Source organism: Corvus hawaiiensis, chromosome 5, assembly GCF_020740725.1.
Source record: "Corvus hawaiiensis isolate bCorHaw1 chromosome 5, bCorHaw1.pri.cur, whole genome shotgun sequence".
In the NCBI taxonomy this organism is placed as follows: domain Eukaryota; kingdom Metazoa; phylum Chordata; class Aves; order Passeriformes; family Corvidae; genus Corvus; species Corvus hawaiiensis.
This window is the reverse complement of record NC_063217.1, coordinates 74,931,883-74,955,531: the sequence shown is the minus strand read 5'-3', so window position 1 is coordinate 74,955,531 and position 23,649 is coordinate 74,931,883. Positions and strand designations below refer to the sequence as shown.

Genomic DNA, 23,649 nt, shown 5'->3' with positions numbered 1-23,649 from the left:
GCCCGTCTTGTTGTGCTTTACAGATTAATAGTTGTCCTGAAATTGTCCAAAGGAATGTGTCTCCAGGGCTTGGGTTTTATTGGGATTGCAGGACGCCCTGCCTTCGCTCCTACTCACTCTTTATATTGTCACACGCCCAGGAGTCCCTGAGAGATGAGAAGCAGGTGGAGGGATTATGCACAGGGAAGACACCGGATGTGTTCTGTGCTGCAAAGATGGTTTAAAGATGGGTTTGCTCAATAATTATCTCAGCCATATCTTCTAACACAGTTTGGCAAGTTTCTCCCAACACTTCTGGTAGGTGCATGTGTAACTTGTACATATCCTCAGAGAAGAGCTTCATCATTTGAAAGGAGGCTTGCAAACAGTGCTATTTACTGAATAAAATGTGTTTTCCTGGAATCCTGATGGATTGATTTCTTGCCTCTGCAGTTTTTTCTGGCAGCTGCCCCATTATGGAGTTGTGCCTTCTGGGTCAGAGATGAAAAGAGCTGGCTGTAACCCTGTGCAACTGAAACCCTTTTTCCGAAGGTACAGTAAAATTTTAGCTCTTGAAATGCAGCTTTGCCTACTCAGTAAAGCCTGTGAATTCATATTTTTGCAGCAAAGAGAATACTTTGATTCTTTGTTGCTGGACACCTTTGGTTGCTGCAGGCTTTTTGAGGCGTCTAAGTCAAAAATACCCTCTTTTCATTTTGACCTCTTTTTCATGAATCACGGAAAAAACCTCATGATCTGGGATTCTGTTTGTGTGTAAGTGTATAATTTCCAAATAATTTCTTCTGATGCAGTAGAATCCTGTTACATGGGAAAAAGATACTGTTAAGGATACTTACAGAGGTTTTACGTTGAGGACTGCCAATTTTTCTCAGCCCTACCTTTAAAAGATTGTTGGTCTGCTGACAGCTCTTGGGGTCTGAAATATTTTCAGTATTTATGGTGGGAAATGGCATCACAGTGTTAAGATAAATTCTTCAATCCTGAAGCAGAGCTTGGAAGTGAAATGACAGGAAAAAATATGGGGAAGTAGATGAGTTTTGTATGGTTTTTTGTCACCGCTCAGATCACACCCAAATCTGAGGGCTTTCTGATTTTCAAGCAGAATTTTCAATTCTGCAATACCCTTTTAAAGTTCCAGATTTCAGCTGAAACTATTAAACCAGTATGAAAGAATCTGTGCTGGAGAGATTTCCAGCCAGATTGAAACACAATCAGTACTGGAATTTTCATTTGAAAAATCTGATCTTGCAAAACTGCTTTGTGTGTTTCCAGGCCATTGCAGTCTGGACAATCTAAGATAAGCAACTAAACTCCACGAATTTCTTGCAGCTAAATCTGACTTGCAGGGACTCACTCACACCACAGGCAAACCTCCCATGTTAGAGGCTTGTAGAGATAAAAAAACCACGGCTCCCAAAGTTGTTTAAAAGCACTTCATCTGGTTTTAAATAATTTGATTTTTTCAGTTTTGAATGTCAACATTATTTTTTCTATTTTTTGGATGGAGGAGTTTTGTTGTTTTTAGTAGTATCTGTACATGAATTTAACTGTTATAAATTAAGATTTTTTTTTTTTGTAGAAACCACAAACAATTCTATAATTTTAGAGATCTCAGAATTTCTGGAACTATATTCAGAAGTATAAAACTGGTTCATTTTTCCTGGATTTGAGTGTCCTCCTACCAAACTCAGAATTCTGAGAATTCTCTCAGAAAGTACAGACCTGTCCATTTTCCAGGGCCACTTAGGAGCTGTGGACGTGTAATCACTTTAATTGCATCAGGGTCTAAATGCATGTTATCAGGGAGGAATTACTTTTTCTCAGAAGTGACTGACATTCCCAAAAAATGTCCATTTCCTCCCCATTTTTGGGAGAAGAGTTTGAAAGGCAGCATTGTGGTAATCCTTTCTGATCTGCTGTTTCATTGAAGGAGGTAAAAGGGGATCTCACAATTTGAGAGAAGAAAGTCCTCCAGGAGTAGGATATGATGTGCTGGCTGCTTCGTTATGGAATTCTCAGGAGAAGCAGAAGGAGGGCTCTTCTAGTGTGTTAGGTGGTTTGTTGGATGGGTTTTTTCGTTTAGTTAGTTGGGTTTTTAATTCATCCGGATTTTTCCTTCCTCTCCTTCCATTACAACACACTGGAGTTTCTGGGAAGGGGTAGCAGTGTGGAGCCATGGCTAGAAAACCTGAGGAAAATTGGTTGAATTGGTGAACTTCTCCCATCTCCCGTAGTCCATCTGTACAGAAAGTGAAGCATTTCATGATTATATTTACCAGTCTTTTGCATTTTGAAGGGAACATTCAGAATATCCTTAAATTGAACACCATGACTTGGAATGTCCCAGTTTTAGGGAGGTGAGTGCTTCTGCAGGTATGCTAATCGTTTTTTTGTATGACAGCAGCCATAACAGCAAATCAAAGCAATTTACATCTGATTCTTCTCTTGCTTTGAGATTAGAAGACATTCCCTGAAATGTCCCTTGAAGAGCTGCATCCAAGGAAACCAAGGAGCTTTGGCACTAGGGGTTTGTGTAGTGTTGCTGCTTGGAGAATCCCTGCACCTGGCAGGTCAGGTCCTGCTCTCAGCACCTTGTTTGCTTGAGTCTTTCTGAAGTTCTTAGTCAGAGGAACAAGGAAAAATGGCAGTCTGTTACGCCCACGTCAATTTAAGAAACAAAGGATTTAATAGTGTCTAATTTTTATGCTAATTTTGAAAAACTATATCAGAACTTTGAGAGTCCAGTTCTTGACTCTAAATTTGATTAACCATTTTTCTAGCTCCTTGCCACAAAGGAATATAGAGAATCCTGATTACTTTGTCTGAACTGGCATGTTGTAAATTAAATCCTCCTTCTACAGGGAATCCATACCCTAAGTTCCTCCTCTGTGTAATAGATTTTTCTTAGGAAATAAAGTGTGTTTTTTAAATTCTTGTCCTCTTCAGTGAGGGACCAGACAGCCATCAAAGCTGCAGTGAAGGTATGTGAGCACCCTCAGCTACCTCAAAGGCAGGGTATGGCAGTTCTCCTGGGGCTAGTATGAAGTGATAGATTCAGAAATGTGCTGGTGAACATGGGAAATCTGCAAATATTGAGGTTATTGAGTCCAACAGGTATTAAATATTTATTTTGCATTTTTTACTTTAAAAGAAGAAAAAAATGAACGTGAAGGAAATCTCATTTTGAATTATGGATCTCATAGTCCTCAAAAGAGTAACCACTTAAGTTTAGCCAGAGAAAAATTAATATTTCCTGCTTAGGATTGTATTCTTGAGATACTCATCAGTCCATGCAAGAGTATTACATCACTGTCCTCTGGGAATATCCATTTCCATCTTTTTCCGTCCCATTCTGTAAAACACTCCGTGAGAATGAAACCATTCCCTGAATGAAATCTCATTTTCTTTGACCTCTTCCCTGCTGAGGAACCCTATAAACACAGTACAGAATTAAGTAGCATAGAGGAAGCGAAGCTATACTTTTATATTAAAAATATTATTAAGGCTTCTGCATCTGGGGATGTTTATTCCCAGTCTGGAGAGTGGCGCTGGTGTTCAGGGGGACCATGTCCCTGGTTTCCATAGGTGTGGCATAGGTGTGATTATCCCTATTGGTTGGAATCTTCATTTTGGAAAGAAAATCTATCCAGAGCCTGTTGAAAGGAAATGGGGCATGGTCAGAAATGATTGTTCCTCCATACAGCATGCAATGCACTGTTCCCTCTGATGGATTTGTACCTGGCTGAGGACATCAGCAGCAAAGCAGTGATATTTCAGCTGCTGTAGGTGGTCGCAAGGAACTGGTGCTGGGTTTGCTTAGAGCCAGACTGCTTGACATCATAGAATCCTAAAATCATTGGGGTTGGGAGGGGTCTTAGAGCCCCCCTCATCCCAAGCCCCTGCCATGGGCAGGGACACCTTCCACTAGACCAGGATGCTCCAAGTCAGAAATAAAGAGCTTAAAGCACGGGTTTGCTTGGAGAATTTGGGACTTTGGGAGCTTCTCCATAATCAACATGAAATTAGTGATATTTCCATTGCATTTCACTCGTGTTCTGTGTTGCTGGCACAAAAATGTCACTTTCTAAAGAGCAGATGTTACTGCTCTTAGGATGCCCCTTTTCACTGTGTTTAGCATTCAGGATGTTCCTGTGGCTGGAGTCAGATAATGGCTTTGTTGTTGTTGTTGTTGTTGTTGTTGTTGTTGTTGTTGTTGTTGTTTTAAAGTCTATAAACACTGGCCTTTAACCAAACCTTACAGCAAGAATGTTTCTGTACTGAATGAAGAGGGGAGTGAGTCAGGCTCTTTGTCTACTTTTGGAAGTATTATTGGAATATGATAGTAAGTTGTTCCTGTTGACATCTGTACGTAGATAGGAAGGGAACGTGGGAGGTCTGATGTTGAGTGGGACCACACCTGTGCCAGGACTATAGGAAAAACCTCTGTTTTCTCCTCTTCCATTTTTAAAGCTCCATGTTTCCACATGGAAAGATAACTGTTATTTACAGGGACTCAAAGAGAAACTACTAAGGCCCATCCCTTTTGCAGTGCTCTGGATTTTGCTGCAGAGATACAGCAAATTCCAGAACCTGGTTGAAAGATGTGTGGCCAGTTTTAGCTAATCTTCAATCCAACTTACAGACACTCCACAAGAAAGTATATTCATGTTGGCCTGGACATTCCAACTGCTCCATGAAAAATGTAATTCTAAGGCTTATGGCAGATTTTAGGCTATTTTATATTTGTTACGGATGTTTTATCAAGCTATAATTTAGGAATTGACTCTGAATTAAATTTATTCAGTGAGAAATCATGCTGGAAATTGCTGGTGAGCAAGATTTCTAACAGCTCCTGGTTTTGACAGCCTTGGAAGCATAACAGGAGTAGCCTTTCCGGTTTCCTACATTCCTTCAGTTTTCAAAGGGGCTTTTAGTCATTTCAGTTTGGCTCTTCAGGAGAATATGAACTCCAGTTCTTAATTCATTGCACTATGTGTACATCCTCAGAGTCTGTTCTGTTGGAGAGAGCTTGGATGGCTTTGATTCATATGACATTTCTTTTATCCCTCTTTTTAAGTTGATACAGGAGCAATGCTGAATAATGCTAAATTCAGTGTTTATGTGGCAGGCTCCAAAGGTCCCTCTGAAGCTGCATTGTTTCTAGAACAAGATGTTCTCTCAGGGTCACGTGTATGGGGGTTAGGTGTGAGCACAGGCCGGGGCACAGCACCAGTACAAAAAAGAAGGCAGAGTCTATCCCAAAAACATGAGAGCAGCTGCCTATGGAAGCTGGCCTGGCCTGGGGCAAGTGGATAAGCATGTAAAGCCTAAGAAAACTAGGCATTGTTTCCTTAGGAAAGTTTGTTTAACTAATAGACTTAATTTCCCAATGGTTATCTTTAAATTAGAATTTTTACAATCCTTTGCCTGATTAATTCAAGATGTACTTTTTTTTTTCCTTCAAGGACTCTTAAATCCCAGGAGAATCCCTTTAAACATCTGTTCTGTCTTCTCTGGAGATAGTGATGGGTGGCTGCTGTGATACTGTAATTAGATGTGGCTCCTTGATTAACCGGGATTCCTGTGTCCACCTGGTAACATCTTTTAATTGGAGCATATAGGTGCGTCCGTAAGTGAAGTAAATGCATCCATCAAAATGCTGAAGTGGAATTCAGGGCTTGTTTTATTTATTTATTACTTATATTTTATACATGTAATTATCTAAGCTCTTTTGTGTATGATTTTGGGAAATTATCACAGGTTGAGTTCATGGTTTGGTGCGAGTACAACAAGTACAATGATTTATGTGCATCCAGTGAATATTATTTTACCTCATGAAGGATAAAATTCCCAAAACTCAGTACTGATCTAATACTACTCTTACCCAGTTGCCACAGGTTTGAGAGGCAGTTCTTGTTGTAAACTTGTGTGGCCTTGTGTATTACTTCTTCCTTACGTCTTTTGCGAAAAGGTTCTGGCCATTTTGTTAAGTGCATGGGCCTGCTGGTGTGTAAAACACCAGCCTGGCTTTACTTAGCAGACCAAGCTCTTGTTGGAATTTAAAGGAAAAATAATATTTTAAGTCCTGGACAATTACAAATGAGAGCTGGATGTAGCAGCTTGTCTCTCGGTGGACAGGCCGAGTCGCAGACCCCTCAGTTCCTGTGGCTCAGTCTAGAGATTGATCTAAATGTGTCTGTTCTTGGATTTCAGGTCTGGACCTGAGTCAACTGAACTTCTCCAGTGTGTAGTGATCATTAAATTTGACTTAGAGCCATTAGAAAATGTGCTGGAAAACTTGGAGTTGTCTCTGAATTGCCATTCAAGCGATGTGTGTAAGAAAAGCCTACCAGGTATTCACACTTGACATATTATGACTTTTTTTGCTTTGCCAAAGGAATGGATTCCAGAGGAGTACCAGATTATCTCTGCTAAGGCCAGTGGCCAATTTCTAGTATAAAGAAAGAAAAATAATACTCCAGCCTTACTTTATTGTGGTAGTGGTTGTAATGGGGCTGGTGGCAAAGGAGTTAGTTGGTAACTTTCTTTTCTGTTGAAGATGCCACTTAGGATTGAGTTTGGGAAAGGATGACATTCTTAACTACTGGCTGAATGCTCTGCACAGGGAAGCTGGGTTTGGAGATGAAACACTGAGTTTATACTCCCTCTCACTAATCATTAAATACACGAGGAGCCGTGACAGATGGGCCATGTTCCACATTTTCAGAGCGTATTTCAGAATTAATTGTGCTGACAACATTTTAGAAAGAGCTCCAAACTCTTTTCTCTCTGGCAACAGTGGCTTCTGGCTGCTGTCAGGCAGATGAACATGTTTTTCTGGGTTTATTAATTTGGGTTTGGCTCACATGCTCTCTGTACAGGTAATTGGAGGAATGGGGGAGCATTACCTATGCTCATTAACCAGGCTTCAAATACTTGCAGCCATCAACAGCTTTTTACCTGAGTGCCTGTGGATTTGGGAGGGGGAATAGCTCTGGGACTAGATAAGGAGAGGTGGGAGGGAAGCATGGAACAGGATCCCCACTGTGTTGTTGTTTGTGGCCAATATAGATGGCTGTCAGCAATCCAGAGGGCTGAGGTCTGGTCTGCAGAGAATTCCAGCATGGTTTAGTCTAGACTAAACATTTTTGGATGCACTGAGTCTATCACTCTCGCTCAGGTTCCTCTGCCAGGGGCTAATTGGAGCTGATGATTGCCTGCTATGAGAATTGCAAATTCCATTTCGAAGGTGCTTTTTTTTTGTTCTTTTCCTTTTTGAAAAAGCAGTTTACAGGTTTTGGCAAGAGCCTGTTTTTGGCTCTAAAACGACAGAAATGCTTCCAGCATAGATTTAGGCATAACTGTTAATATTCTCCAGATTCCTTCATTGAAAAACCATGCCAGTTACAAACAAACAAAAATCCACCCCTCTCTCCAATTTGGTTAGCCAAATTTACTTTCTATTCCTTTCTTTTCAGTCCATAAAAGCTCTTTCCTTCAGGCCTTGAAATGCAGAATGCATTCCTTCATTCTGGTTTTGACAGACGTCCGTTATATGTTTCTCCCACAAAATTTGCCTGTTGTGGTGGGATTTCCAAAGCGTTCCCCCTCAGCCTCATATTTCTGTGGTTGGAGTCAGCGGGATCAGTGTTAGACTGACTCTGGATGCCCTGGAAATCTCCTTCTTGCTCAGACACTTTGTTTTTTGTTCATTCGTTTCTTAAAAAACATTTTACCTGGATAGACCATGAATAATACCTTTACTTCATTCTGAGTTTTCAACATGTATTACTTGTCAGTAAGAACAAAAGGAAGATGATGCATAGTGTACTAAGATGGATGTTAGGAATTGTTGAAGGTTTTCTTTCAAATTTTAACAGGAGTTTTGAAGCATCTTCTTACCCCATCTTCAGCTTTGTCCATTATAGGAAGAAACCTGAAGGGCAGATATTTTAATGGTGGCAAATCAATCAAAGGTTTTTATGAGAAGAGATATCAAAAGCCAGTCACTGTTAAAATTAAAGTTTGAGGTTTCCTTATGAGTTTTTTTTTGTGTTTTCATAGTGCTAATTCAGAAACAAGGAGATGCTGTAAAAGCTGTGAAGTTTTTAATAATGCAATTTAATTAACGTACATTTCCAAATTCTTTTAAAATCAAAGCCAGATCCAGAAGCAGCTGCAGGAAGGCTGCAGAACTGATGGAAAGGTGAAAACCAGAACCTTTGCAGAGGAAGACAGCTTATCACATAGAGATCTTCAGGCTGTTGCCTCAAGAAATGGTGTTTATAAGCATAAGGTAGAGATTGGGATTGGGATCAGAATAAGGCTCTGACTGGCATGAGATAAAAAGTTTCTGCTTCTCAAAAATCCATTGGAAGCAAGTCAAGGTTTGAGGACTTGGATTTAAAAGATCTAATCATCACCCTTCCATACATTGCTGTACTAATCAGATAAATATTGTCTTCTCTTTGTGTGGTGAAGTTAATTTCAGTATTATTCTGAAAGTCCTAGCTCAGCTGTCTGGCTGGATGGGAAGAAATGCAGACTCCCAGAAAAATTCTCCTCACTTACTCATGGTTTTTCTATGGTAAAGCCTGTTTTGTGATGAGTCAGGCAGTTCTGACTCCCATTTTGTGGGATAAAACTCCTGACATACTGTATTCCTAGCAGCCTCTAGAAATCTTGGGAACTTCCAAGTTTATTCCAGCTCTCCTGAGATTGCTGCAGGGTCTTCAGAGCAGCCAAAGCAGATATCTCTTTGCAGAGAAATCTTCTCCTGGAGGGTCTGCCTTCTGTGCCCTCTTATTCCTTGGAAAGGCTTCTGAGGAAGTGACAGCTGACTGATCCTAACAGGGTCATAGGAATTTGATTCTTTGACGTTCCTCCTATAGATGAGAGAAATTGTTGAAGGTAAGTACACACAAAGAAGAAGTGAGATGCAATGAGGAATGCTAATTCGAGTTTGAGACTGTGACGTGTCTGTCCAGGTGAAAGTCAAGGTAAAATGTTTTTGTAATTGATTTTTTTTAAGGAGTCCAAGGCTGATCTTTAAATAAAGCATTTGCACTCACTTGTAGGAGCTTAAGCCAGTTGTGTGCCCTCTAATTACATCAGCCCAGGAATGGAGATGTTGGGAACAGCACCAAATACTACAGGAGCTGCCAAGAGTGATTTATTCCAAGCATCCATGCGGAATCTTAGCCTGTGCTGAAGTCACAATGTATTTTAGCAGTAATTCTTTGACTCTCTGCTGTGGTGTTAGTTCAGTCATGGCCTTGTAACAGCCAAAGTGGAAAATGCTGGAGAAATGCCATGTTAAAACACATAATGCCAGAACTGGAAATATTGGGCTCTTACATCGTTGTAAAAATGAGGATATAACACACCTGAAACAAGAACTCAAATAATTTCTTCTCAAACCATAAAAACAATGAGATAAATAATACTAAACAGCATCGCTCCATTAAATCAATGAATTTGCCTTGGTTTACACCAGCTTAGTGTCACAACACATTTCTTACACTAAGGTGAGCTGTACCTGGGAGATGTACAAAGGATTTTTCTCTTAAAGAAACCTGGGATCAAAAAAAAAGAAGTAATAAAATGTAGAAAAGGCCTTGTCACATGGTTTGAATTTACCTGGCCCATAGCCAGCAGCCATAGGTTTGATTTGTATCCCAGCAGGTCACTGCAGAGCATAGCATTTCTGTTAAAATGTGCTCAAATTTGTTAAAAGGCAGGGGACACACGTCGTGTGTGATCAGTTATCAATTTTAATAGCATTTCCCTACAAAAGTCATCAGGAAAACTGCTGTATGCATTCCTGTGGCCTGTTTTGCTCTTTCTTCTAATATTTGGTTTTTGTTTTTACTGTACTTAAACTCATTACCTATTCTAAATTCTTCCCAAATGGCAAATGAGGGCATTTTGCATCATCATAATAAAAGCTGAAATACATTGTAACAGAATCAATCCATTGATTAGAAAAACGGTTGAAAAATCAATCACTATAATTATTTTAACTAAGTCCGTAAAGGATAAAGGCTATTTCTTAGCTCAGGTGATGCCGCTGGTGAACAACCTTACAAACCTATAGCAAGTTTCATCTCTTACCTCAGAATAAGTCAGAGTGAGTAATCTCTGGTTTTTTTCTTTAAATGCTCAGCACATTATTTGTTTATTGTTATTTCTTATTTTATCTCTGTCTTCAATGTGAGCAATCCTTCAGAGTTTTGCCCTTCATGGAAGCAGGATTAAACCTCCTAAAAGCCAGCAGTAGTATGAAAAAAGGGTACCAGGCAGGCTTTAGCCTCTTGGGAAAAGGAATTCCAGTAAGGAGCACTACATCTCAGAGTATCATAAAGCCTTCCTTGAAATTGGAAAGTTCTAATTTTAAACTGCTGCAACTGATGAAGATCTTGGCACTGTCTCAGGTGATCAGCTCCCCACAGGCTCTTCTTCAGCCTTCCTGCCTGTGCCTTGATTAAATTGATGGATTCTGAAGGGAAGCCTCAGAAAACCACCATTTTAGGTATATTTATGGCATGGTATTTTTTCAGAAACCAGTTGATGGTAGTTAACATAGAGCAGCAGCAGCACTGTGCTTCATTTTTACAGAGCAATAACTCCCTTCAGAAGCAGCCCAAATTTGAGGCTGATGACAGCATTATTGTGCAGAAAAATGGAGGTGTCAGTTCTCTCCCATCTCTCAGACTGAGAGGGAAATCATTTGGTGCTCACAGTAATCAGGACAGAGTCATTAACATATTAATAGAGAAATTATATTTCCCTGTCTCTGTCCCTGGCTATGTTTTGATCTCCAGCCTACCCAGACTCTGGTGATTGCTGCAGCTGAAGTCCAGAGTGTCCAGGGTCGAAGAGTGACAAAAGGAGTCAGAACATCAAAAAACCGGTGAAACCTGAAGAGGCTACTGCTGTTCTGTGTTCCTGGGCTGCAGGATTCAAAGACCAAGGGAGAGGAGTGAAGGAAAGGCTAAACCTCAAGTTTACCTGCCTAGTCTGGGAAGAATAAATAAATGGCATGCAAGTGATAAGGTATAAAGTGATCAAATGCTTCCTTTTTGGTTCTTTCATCCTTTCACAGGTGATGAGAGCAAAGACATACCTGAGAAAGTACCAGGGGCTTTGAACAGATGCTGACTAAACATCTGTGGGATGTTGAGGAGCTGACTTCAGCATCGTGTAATGAAAGGAAATGCTGAGGTTAGGGTTTCTCATGGGATTTTTGGGTAGTTACTGCCTGCGTCTGTACCACTGTGATGTGGGGGACAGTTCAGACTCCTCTTTAGGGAATGCCTCGGTGACTTGTGTGGTGTGTGGATGAATACTTTGTCTGGAGTATGTACTGCTTCATTTCACCAGCAGCCACCATGAGCAGAGGACTGGGAAAATCAGTTCTGTCGGCCAGCTTGGCAAATTTGGAGTTGGTATTAATCAAGGATACAAACTTTAGAATATAAGTGACTTTGTGTTCTTAGTGGGATGGGAGTTATGGGTGGAATATGTGATGTTTGTAGGAGAGGCACAGAGATGAGTTACCTTAGGACAGAAAGCCCCTTTCCATGTTACATTGCAGCATGTTTATGTCACACGTGGGACAGTAAGAGCACTTTAGTCTTCATCCCTTTGCCTCCTCAGCCCTTGCAAAGGCAGACAGCTGTTGGCACCACTCCTGTCTCGTGTCCTTCCCCAGCGGAAAACATCCGTTTTCTGTTTGTGCCTTCTTTGGGAGAAGAACAACTTTTTGGGACTGTCACTGCTTCTTCCCTTTGTTCTGACCTGATGCTGGGGGGACAAGACAAGAATGGGGAAGGATGACTTCTCTTTTAAATGACTAACCTAAGAGAAAAAGTCATAGCTGGCACCGGAAAGGAGAGAAAAATCAATGGCTGTGTCTGATGTAAAGGAAGAAGCAGGAGCAGCGAAGCTGCCTTAGCAGCTCTGCCCCACCTCAATCTCTAGTGCAGCATGTGTTGATGCTGCTGTCTGCCTTTGGAACACTCATTTGCCAATGCATGTCTGGTAAAACTGAGCTCAGTGGATGTGGAGAAGTTCAGTGGATTTGAAAAAAATCCAGAACTATCCAGAACTTAATGGAGTTTGCTGCACTGCGGCCATCAGGTTGATCTATCTGTGTGTCTGTGTGAGGAGTTTTGCATTAAATGGTCCATTTACACTGGATAAGTGGCAGCTAAACAGAATTTAATTATATCTCTAAGAGCAAGCAAGCCTTTTCCAGTTTAATGAGAGTGAGGAAAGTCCACTATTGCCATTTATAGTCCAATCTTCCAGTAATCTGATATTGCCCCAAGTAGACCCTGAGAGAAGTATCCTGTATTTCAGAGTCTTCATCATGGTACAGGAGCACTTAAGTTGGTTCTGCCATCTCTATTTCCTTTTGGTGTGGAGTTGCTGAGATAATACCTTTGTTTAAGGGAAATGAAGTCAGAGTTAAGGAAATCCCAGCCCTAGGGGCTGTTCAGACATTTGAATATATTCCCTTTTATATAATTTCAGTGGGAGAACTTTGGGAAATACCAGCTGCCTTTCTCCTTATTTAATTTTCTATGGACTTTTTCTTTTCATTTTGTATTCAGTCTTAACTTGTAAGTACATATCTCTGCCTTTTTCGTGTTTAAGTCTCTGCTTTGCTATTTGTTTCCCTTGCCATTCTCTGCTTTTACACTCCCTTCCTAGGGAAGTAGGAAAACTCAGGTGTTAATACTGGAGTGATTTTTAGTGCTGTAGTTTCAGCGTTGAAACTTGCAGCTTTCCCTTGCTTTCCTCAAGCTGATGAAATCTTCTGTGTGAGAGCAGTGGCACTTTTCTTCTGTGTAGATCTCAGAGTGAGCAATTATTCTTAATCCATCCAGAGTAAAACTCACAGTTATATCATTTCAGCACAGCTCTGTGTCATTCCAGTAGGAATATCCAGCTGAAATGGATGATACTTTGCCAGGATTTAAAAGGAACATTTCCTTAGGACAACATTTCTCTTTCATCTGAAGTTGTTCCCTTTTTCATTGTATTAGTACAGGTTTTTCAGCTGGTTGTTTTAACTCATTGTTTTTCTGAAGATCAGCAAGATTTCTGTATGGGGTGTTTATTTTAAATATTTTACAATGTAAAATGTACAGATCCAACTTGAGCCTCATTAAAAGAACATTGCCAAAAATGGAAAGCCTTCAGAGGCCTATTAGAGTGAATTATCCTAATGAGAAGCATGAATTCTGTCTTAACAGTTCAAACTGCTTCAGTGGATCTGGAATTTTCCCAAAACCCACCAGAATTTAAGGACCTGTGTTTGTCTGGCTTCCCTTGCCTTGTAACCAGGACAGAGAGCAGCCAAGTGCTGTCTCTGCCAGCTGTATATTCAGAATATCATTTAAACAAAATACTTAACTAATAGCAGAAACAATTTTGGCTTTGCTGAGCACATGTAAGATATTTTTAGATAAAAATTCTCATTATCATTGCTAACAGAAAAGACTTGCTTTTCTTCCTGTAATAATTTCATACGGGTGAGCAATGGGAGTTAAAACTCATACCCTAGTCTCTGTTGTGAGCCATTCAGCAGGATGGAGAGCAAGGAAATGAAGGTCCAAAGCAATCAGAACTGTCATTTTGAATGTCGTCTCCCCACTGGTCATGGCCCAAGGTTTTAGGTGAATGTTCCCAAGAAAAAATAGTTGCTTTGTGTAAACTATCTCTGCATTGTCTGCTTTAATTGTAAAAGCATCAAGTGGCATTTCCTTCCCCATGAAATTCCTTGGCCTTGTATTGCCAGATGTGGCCATAAGTCATACAGCTGTAAATCAAACCAGTCCCTTTCTTCATCTTGCTGAAAGCTGCTATTCTCAGATGTGCTTTGCTACTGGTTCCCCCTCAAAATGAGAAGGTACTGTTACAGCATGATACATAAACGTAATCTGCAGTTCTTCTTCCTTTTTTCTGAGGCTGATAAGCAGTTTGAAATGGTGATGTGTTACTCGCAGTGCTCATATGGAGTTGGAATGGTGCCCTGGAACCAATTCCCGATGCACCGGAACCCTTGGCCCTGGCCATATGTGTCAGTCTTCTGGCACCTCCTTCCTTACAAAATTAAGTAGATCTTTGCCCCTCTGCTTTATGCTGTTTTACGTACTGCACATGCTGATGGCATCCAGCTGGTGAGTTACTGTGATCCTGAGACCTATAAAGAGCTGGATATAAAGCTGGAAAGGTAACTAATCCTTTTGAAACCAGGCACCCACTTGCAAGTTCAAATGACTTTCCATGCAGAATTGCTGGATAGAGCAATTTTTCAATTCTAGATTTAACATGGAAACCTCGTTTTTTATTTTCAAAATTAGGAAGCTGTGTTTTACTTCTTGATTTGCTTGTTCCGTGCAGAATATCCTTCTTTCTTGCTGCTGCTTTGTTTTTTTTCTCCTGGGTAGCCACTTGCAAAGTGCTTATCTTAAAAGTAGTTTTCACCTCTTAGTTGCTGCAGTCTTCAGAGAAGTCCAACTCTTCCTAAGGCATAAGTCAATGAAGGTTTTTTCTTGAATTCCGCCCATGCCAGCTGAGGATATTTGGGTAGTCAGTCCTTCCTGAAGAAAACAATACTGGTAGCTACATAAAGCTTTCTGTGCATCAGCCAGATGTTGTGTCTGAATCTGGGATCAGGTAGGAGACCTTTTTTGTAGGACACTCCCTTCTGTTTCTTAGTATGTTTCTTAGTTACGTTTCTTTTGCTGTGCAATTTTTACTAGTAAACAATATTATTCATGCCCAGTAGCTATAATGATGACAGGAATCTTTTTTTTTCCTCTGGGTCTGACATTTCTAGAAAAACACGTTCATTGTGTTTTCTGTCAATGCTGTTTTATACAGAAGCTATTTATTTATAAACCATAAGGAGTTAATGGAGAGGTTTCTTCAATTCTGTGTCCTGCTGGAAGTGCTGTCCTAGAGACGGGTGTCTCTGGAAGGGATTGAATGAAGTGATGTACAGGGAGGAGCGGAGGTGCAGATAAATGTAGTTGTGTCTTTACGTGACTGAATGCAGCAGCTGTCAAGTGAGTTAAATAGCAGTATTTCTCAATGCAAAAGCTGCTTGAAGCTGATAATTATTGTGCCTTTGAGAAAGCAAAGCCATCTCATTATAAATATGTCATGAACTATGAATCCCCATCTCGCACAAAACTATCTGAGATTAAATCTTTTTCCAATTTGCATTGTTCACATAATTATATCTAGCTGGGGTCAGAGTTTGGATGATGCATTCCCAGCCCTCGGGTTTATCCGCTGGCTCCAGGACCAGACCACAATGTCCAACGGCTCACAGAGGTTTCCTATTGACTCTGTTTTGGCTATTTTCAGCTGTGCTGCTCCTTCCTGCAGTCTAATCAATGCAGCCCTCTGAGAAGTGCTTCTCCATTCTGTACCTTGCCTTGTTTCCTGAAGCTTTGCTTTCCAAACAGAAACATCCACTTAAAATGCAGTCTTCGTTTAAGCTGCATTCCTCAGAGTGATCTCTTCCCAGTTCCAAATAGTAAACCACAGCTAAAACAGTAAGAGAGAGCTGATGTGCACAGCGAGGCTCAACTCCGAGAGCAACATCTGGAATTGTTAGAATGAGCAGGCAAAGCACTCTGGAGGGTTTGGGAGCAGTATTTTCTGTGTGTTGGGCTCTTTGGTCACCCTGTGTACGGGCTTCATGCCGTTTACTGTGACACCGAGATGGCCAGGAGAGGCGGGTGGGGATGATGACAGAGTTGAAACGCGGGAAGGGATTACAAAGGGCCTTTGCAAATGCAAATCCATGTCATTCCCAGCACCGCGAAGATGCCCCGAGGCAGTTGCCTCATTGTTAAGTCAAATGTGCTGCATGGAATGCCGGATGGTTTCAGTTGGTGTAAGTCCATGTTTTATTTGAAGGCCACTTCCTCAAACAAATTATTCTTCTGAAATATGTGCAAGATTTAAAAGATTTTCCTCCAGTTGTTTCAGCTGGGAAGAGGCTGTTTTCCTCTGCAGAGTTGTGCAGTGATGGCCCCTGTGTCATTGTTCCTCTCATCCCTGCTGGCAGTCGGAACTCTGATGTCAGATGGAACAAGGATGCATCAGAAGTCCCCTCACTCTTGAGTTTCCGTGAGCATTAAATCACTTTGGGAACCGTTGTGACCCCCTCGGGATCACTTATCTTTAGATGGTGTGATGCTCCATAAATGTGAGATGTCACCCAGTGCTGCTTGTGCTGGTGATGACTCCGTTCTTCCCGGACTTGCAGTGCCAATCCATTTTAAGTCTTTATGCAGAGAAATGAGCTGCCTGTGTGTTTCTGGAAGTGTAACTTGACCTGGATGTCATTTGCTTTGATTCAGCAGCCTGTGGTGAACTTCCAATGACTGTTCTCTTAGAAAAGAAAAAAGAAAAACAACAACAACAAAAAAAAGGAACAGGAACTGGAAAACCAAACAGATGTGGAGTGATACTTGCGCTGTTATGCAAACGGCCCAGCACTGGATGAAACTTAAATTCTGTGCATTTCCAATTACATTTTCTTTCTTTTTGTGTCTTTTCCCTGGAACTTTTGCAGGGTTGTCTCTTGTCTTTTCATACAGAACCTTGCACAGAGACATCAGCCGGGCTCGAAGGATGAAGAATCACCTATTACCTTCTTTAGGTGTGGTTAAATGTCGGTTCAAGTATCTTTGAGATGTGAAAGTAGATTTCTGATGAACATGAGTTAATTTTCTCTCTTGTGCTGCATGTGCTGGAGCTTTTATATGTCTGGAAACATGCATGTTTCCTCTTCCTAGAACGCAGATTTCATGGCTTACATCGCTGAGTGACTTTTTTTACAGCTGTTTTTGCTCTTTAACAATTTGTTTCTTTCTTCTGTAGCTCAAGGAAATGATTGAAAATGAGCCAAAAGCATCGTGTGAGTCAAGAGGCGCAGAAGTGCTGCCAAGCACCGATTCCCACCATGGCAGCAACGTCTCCTGGGGTGGTGAATTCCAAAGAAATGGCTCTGTGGTGGCTGGCACCGGCTGCAGCAGGAAAGTCACGCAGAAAAAGGAACAAGGCAGCAGGTAAGGATCTCAGTGTCTCGCTCATGCGTCCAGACACTTTGTGGTTTCTCAGTCTGTGGTGTGGGAAGCACGTCAGCAGGTCATCCTTGGAACACTTGGGCTGCTGAGCCAAGTAGGAAGAAGGTGAGAGTGAAGAACAGGGAGAGAGGGAGTTACTGACTTGGGACTGCAGCAGTGAGGAGGGAGCCAGGCCTCTGACTGCAAGGTTTTTGCCTCCTTCACAGAAGTAAGTAACTTGATGTGCAAGATTCTTAACACTTTTTAACAAGATACTTCTTTTTCCTCTCTTGGCTTCTTCCAGTTTTAGACAACTATCACTATCTAATTCCAAAGTAATTCCAGCCACCACCGCTGTTGTATTGGCACCGTTCCAGCCTATCTATGGCTGTATGTGCCCTGATAATTGAGCTCCTCTGTGGCCCCAAAGGGCAGAAACAGTTGCATCACCTCCCCATTTGGAATCATGTACTTGAAATCATCTTTAGTTTGGTGAGAAGTAGAGAATATTGGATACTAAAGTTAGGCTCTGATTTTTGTGTACTTATTTTAAAGACAGTACCAGCCCAATATCTTTCTGTGTCCATTTAAATGGGAAACAGTAAAGTTTAACCTTCAAAAATCAGTCCTACCAAGACTCCTTCAGTCACAACCATTAGCTACTTCACAAAAACCAGTGTTTTCAACTCAGGATTTTCATGTCACCATCTTGGCACCAGGTTTCTCGTGGTAAATCTTATTTCATAGCTTGGACTTCACCCAACACTGGGATTATACCCCGAGTATCCTATTGGAAAGGACAGAGCATATTGTACTGTGTACAGGCGCAGAAAGAATAAGCCAGCTTTGCTCTTGCATGATGAAAACTAATTTTCTGGGAAGGTAGCTGTACATTTTCTCAGAACTTTAGGCAGTAGAATATTGAAATGTGTCACTTCTGGACACTCAGGCTTAGATTTTATTTTTCCTTCAGCTCCTTCTTGCTAGATTGTAACCCTAAATTTGAATTCAATTCTATGAAATAATTTTAACCAGTATTAAAACTCAAAAAAGAGGCTGAAAGAATGTCCAACACATTATTAACAATGAACATTATTTAAAATCAGTTTGGAGCCCCAGATTAATTAGGAAATCCCTAGGACAGGATATAAAATCAGTAAGACTTTGATGGGCATTTTTCCCGTCTTTTTGCTCCTAGGATAATTTGTTAATAGTATTTGTTTTGCTCTCCTTCATCTAGAAAGCTGATGGAGGAGCCTTTTTCTTTGCAGTGCAGGTAGTTCAGTCCTGAAGTACCTGTATAACCTCGTGGCTCCTGGGTTTATCAGTGTTGTTTGCAGGTCTAGCTCTCTCCTTTCAGATCTGGCAAGTGTCAGCTGCTAGGCACAAACTTTGAATTCTGTTTATTTTGTTTGATCTCAGATCCTTTGTATCTTTAAGGCAGTGTCTTTAAAAATGGTTAACAGTTAAATCATTCATTTTTCTCGTTTTCTGCTTTTACACTTTGAATTCAAATGATTTGCACACAAATCCCCCTGCAAAGCACCTGAGAAGCTAAAAAAATAAGAGCACTAATATGGGATTATAGATATTTCAGGTTCCTCGTGTCCATAAGTGTTCTTCTGCAGCACAGGACTTAATTCACAAGGAAAAGTTCTGACAAGTATTTTAGGGATAATCTGGTCTATCTGCGTCACACTGAGGACTTTTGGCATTTAATTCATAATTATTATTTAGCATGTACCTGTGCAGCCAAAACAGAAGCTTTGTATTTTTCACTTAGGAACCATTCCTGTGCATGGGATGACATTGCTTCAATATAATATAAGGACTTAAATTATATAATGGAAAAAGTAATTCAGTATTTCCTTGATGTATTCTGAAGGATTTATTTCCCAGTGAGGCTGATGTTACAGCTTTTCTTTTAGGCCACTTGGACAGTCTTCTCCTTAACCTACTACTTAGATTGCAAAATTTGCAGGAGCAACGTCTTCTTAACAAGGAAGCTGCATCTTGGAGATCTCTACCTATTTGCCAAATTTTGTTAGAATTGGACAGCAAAAAATGCATGAAGGAAGCACATATGTACACACAAAAAAAGTAATTTTAAAAGTCTTCTCTCCATAGTAAATTAGCAAAAAAAATACAATTATTTGCGATTTTCCATCATTTAGTGTCAATTTAATCCATTTTCAAGAGATCTTAGTAGCCTGTGTGTTGTTTTCTAATAAATGGTAGTAGTTGTGAAGAGAAAGATCCTCAGGATACAGCTTGTAGTGACAGATCTTCACTCCCTTGATTCTTAGATAAATCTGGGAAGTGAGAGAGTGACCTTTTTTCACTAACTTTAGACTTCAGTGTTGGCAACAGTATGGAAAGAGGTTAATTGGAATGTCTTAATGGCAAAAAAGGCCTCTCCCATGCAAAATAATGAAGCTTGGGTTGTATCGTAACTGGCATGAAAGATACTTACTTTAACTCGAGATTCTTTTAAATAAGAAGTGAAAGGTTGCTTAGCTTATCAGTCAGACCAAGAAGGCCAAGGGTCCTTTGATAAGGATTTTCACAGACCACTGAAATGTTTTCCAGAGGCTTTAGCTTGGGCCTTGTGGTTTTTAACTGTCTGAAGAGTCTTCTTTCCTATCATACTTTTCACTCGGTGCCTCTTCCTTTTGCTTCTTCTTGCTGCAACAATATCCTTTATTAATCTGTATTTTAGGCTAAAAGCCTCTTACCTCTTGGGTGTACCAACCCCTTGGTGCCTGGTAGTGATCCTATGTTTTCTAAGGAACGACACCAGTTTATACTAAGGATCTCTCCTTCTTCAATATCACTGTATAAAAATGTGAGTGCATTGGAATAGATAGAGTGGGATTAATCGAAATATGTTGCTATTTGGAAAAGGAACCTGGGGTAGAGCAGTGGGTCAGTGTTGTGCTGCTGACTCAGGCAGAATGGGCGGTCCCAGCCCAGGGCAGCGCAGATGGGGCGCATCAGCAGAAGCTGGGATGAAAAAAAATGCAAAGCTGAAGGGCTGGGAATGATACTGTAGCATAAATAAAAACAGGAATAAAGCACCCTGTGCTGCCAGCACTTAGAACCATCAAGAGGATAAGTCAAAGCCCAGGCGGTTCACAGCCTCTGTCGCCTGCAATGGCCCTTGGGCTGGGCCCACCAACGGGACTCACCTTTGCTTCCAATGACTCATAAGTATAAAGGCACCTCTTATCGTCCAGCTGTTTTAGAGGCTATTTTGGGGCAAAAAGGGACAAATATTTTATTGTACAAATGTGATTGTCAACCCAGAATACTTCAGGATATTTTCAATGCTGGTTTCTCTTTTTTTCAAGTCCTCAGAGCTCTCTTTGAGCCTTTCAGATGTATTTGCCTACTGGAATTTTTGAGCAGAGAGAGGAAAAGCAGTTCTCTTCAGAAGTGGGGAGTGGGCTGCTTTTTCAGGAAGATTTAAAGTAGAGTTCAATTTTACATGGAGCCTCCCATACTTGAGGTACACTGTGGTGTTTTATGCGGTGATGTGTTAAATATAGAAAGGTGACTTAGTAGGCAGAACAGAGCAACCACTCAATCACTTCACACATATAACACTGGACAGTAAATGAAAGGCTTCAGTAGCAGCAGGGCTGGGATTCCTGACCTCTGGCAGCTCCCACTGGGGTGATTTTAAGGAGTTACTGATTTCTTTCCACTCTGCCCTTTATCAGAGGGGACAGCTCACTGCTGGCACAGACGATGGAGAAAGGTAACTTTAAATCATCCCCACATGCCATTCATGAACTCAGGAGTTAGAGCCAGATTGCAGTGTAGGAAAGCTTTCCTATAAACTTGGTCCAATACTTAAAAACCTTTTAAATGACCTGAGCTGATGAGTGGTTTTGCTGTTTAAATCATGTGAAAAACAGACCTTTACAGAGTAGTAAAGAAAAATAGATAAAATTCTGCACTTCTTATTGTATTTATCTTTAAGGTATTAGATTCAGTAAAATCTACAAAAGACAAGGAGTTAATGTACTGCAAAAGATAAAAGTGGTGTTACCAGACCATTGCCAGCCCAAAGCAAGCTAAAAATTACTGAGAATGACCAAAAGGTACTGAGATTTCAGTCAAGTTTTAGTATTTTGTGTGATTGCTTTTTAGGCTTTCCATAGAAGGTTTTAAGAAGAAGGTTTAAATAATCAGGTTGTAATGTGTGCACGTAAAGTTCTGAAGGTATTTTGGTTTTTATTAAGGAAAATGGCAAGTGTTTGTATTTCTTGTAGGGCAATTAGAAACACAATGTCCTGTGGGGCTGAAGGATGGGTTCATCCTTCACAGGGAACTTCCTAGTTCCCTATGGGTCTTGAGGATGACTGAAAGGCACTTGATTTGCTGTTTGGTACCCAGCAAGGAAGTTTTACATCACCTGGTCCTGCTGTGTTTCCAGGTAAGATCTCTGCCTCTGCTGTGGAATGAAAGGACACACCAGGTAGCAGTGCCTAGCACTCAGAAATGGCAACTTCTGTTCCTTTTCCTGGCTGAGTGAGCACATAGCCTCACCTCCTTCCAGGTGAAGTGACACACTTAGCTGTCTTCTGCCCCTTCCTCCCCTTACCTGGCTGGCTGATACTCCTTATCTTCTTGCTCCTTTTTTCCATTACCTCTGTTCTTTTTTTTGCAGTGCCTTGGTTGGCTCACCTGCAGCTGCTCCAGCAGCTGGAGCTGGACAATTCCCTTCAGCAAAGTCCACTCTGACACTGTTACATTGGAAAAACAAGACCAAAGGGCTCAGCTAACGACTGATGGATCCCGATCAGTGATTTGTGTAAGCGGGAAGTGAAAGGGATCAGCCCTTGGCCCAGAGCTGAATTACAGAGTGTTTCTGGTTTGGATGTGGAATCAGCAAGCTGTAAGCTGTCACTCACTTTGCCCAGGGTGTGAATTCCCCCTTTCTCCTGTGCTGAATTCAAGTCTTAGTTAAGTGTAGAATGAAGCCTGTGAAAAGACTCTGGTATCAAGTGTCTTTTCCACAAAGCAGCAAGGCAGCAAGTAGTAAATTAAGAGACTAGAAAAAGGCTCAGGTTTCGTGCTACATGGCACTCTAGGAGAATCATTAAATGAGAGCTTTTTTATTTTGTTTTACACTGAACAGCCATAGGCTAAGTCCTTTCTTCCTTTGAAATTAAAATAGATATTTTATCTTAAAAATGCAGTTCTTTGCTAATAAGAATCCAAGTTTACAAATTTTAATTATTTGGATATTTCACTGAAGGACATGGTACTCTTCCTCAGGCTCTGAAAAGGGATAACCAGGTGAAAGATGCTGGCAGGGAGTGAAGTAAACAAGTGATAGCAGTTACTGATATTTTAAATTTGGCTTGAATTTCCTCAGATGATGAACTTCCCATTTGAGACTGAATGCTACACTTGAGTTTTGGACCTCCTCCTGTAACTTGTCCTGAAGTCAAAACTAGCTGCATGGAGTGGGAGGCTGAGGGGAAGGTGCAGAAAGACCGTGGGAAAGCTAAGATTCCAAGTTAAAGTTGGAACAGTTGAGAAATGCAGGTAAGGAGCATGCTTTAATTATACTTAGGTCATGATTACTTCAAGTCACTAAAAGCAGCAGAATGCTTGGGCCCTGAGGCTCATGGTTGTTCCTCAATAACTTCTGAGTTCATTGGCTGAACTCTGCTGAATCTATTAAATTCACACAGGTATCAGATCCCCTACAAATGTGTGATTTTGCACACAACTTGAGGCTTAAGGAAAAGCCTTTTCACAAGGAGAAGTCCCAGTGAGTGCTCTCAAGCATGTGATAGGAACCTGCAAGAATCAGGCTCCATGAAGTACTTGGGCACTTGCCTTTCTTCCCGTTCTTCTCTCCTGCTTTTCCCTGCAGGCTGGAGAAATAAGAACATGAGAAGAGAACAGGCTGCTGAGACCAGACAACGTAAAACTGCGGTCTCCTGCTTCTAGATGTTTTGGCAGCTCTCTGAATTTAAACTGAACTTAAATGAAGCTGCTGGGAAGAAATGCAGGTCAAGCCTAGGAAGTCATAACCCTGATGTACGAGGCTTTGGCTTCAAGGGAAAAAATGGTATTACTGATTAGACTTTGCAAAACGTGCCATGATTTCATTTGGGAAATAAAATGGAAAGAGGAGACATTGAAATGCCTTAATTATGCTGGTCTCGATAGTGTGTATCCTATTAGAAACTGTATTGGACAGAAGGAAACCTGAGTGTTTTCTTAGTCATCAGACACTTTGCAGTTTTTAATTCTTTTCAAAGTGCAGTGTTGTGTTGCTGGGACACCTGTATGGCACCTCCTGGAGCCAAGGGCCATTACTACTGAATATTCCAGTCTGGATAAAGGTATGCAAACCAAATAAATTCATAAATAACTATGTTTTTTAAGTATTTCTCCATATAGTTATCATACAAAAGCAAAAGTGCACTTTAAAACCCCCAAAAGAGAGGGGAGCTAGGACATAGATCACCCCCATTATAGCGAGGAATTTCAATAGAAGCTGTCTTCACCTTTGAAATCCAGTGCCTAG

The 23,649-nt window shown here is 40.9% G+C and overlaps 1 long non-coding RNA gene across 2 annotated transcripts; it reads left to right on the top strand.

The window, feature by feature from the left end:
• Positions 1 to 423: 423 nt before the first annotated feature.
• On the top strand, positions 424 to 21,654 carry LOC125326324. Of its 2 annotated transcripts, none has more exons than XR_007203763.1 (5): positions 424 to 531; positions 5,466 to 5,621; positions 6,214 to 6,353; positions 16,912 to 17,099; positions 21,538 to 21,654. It is a non-coding gene; the product is annotated as an uncharacterized LOC125326324 (long non-coding RNA). The 2 variants fall into 2 exon arrangements; XR_007203762.1 differs by having other exon boundaries at positions 21,374 to 21,654.
• The last annotated feature ends 1,995 nt before the right edge of the window (positions 21,655 to 23,649 follow it).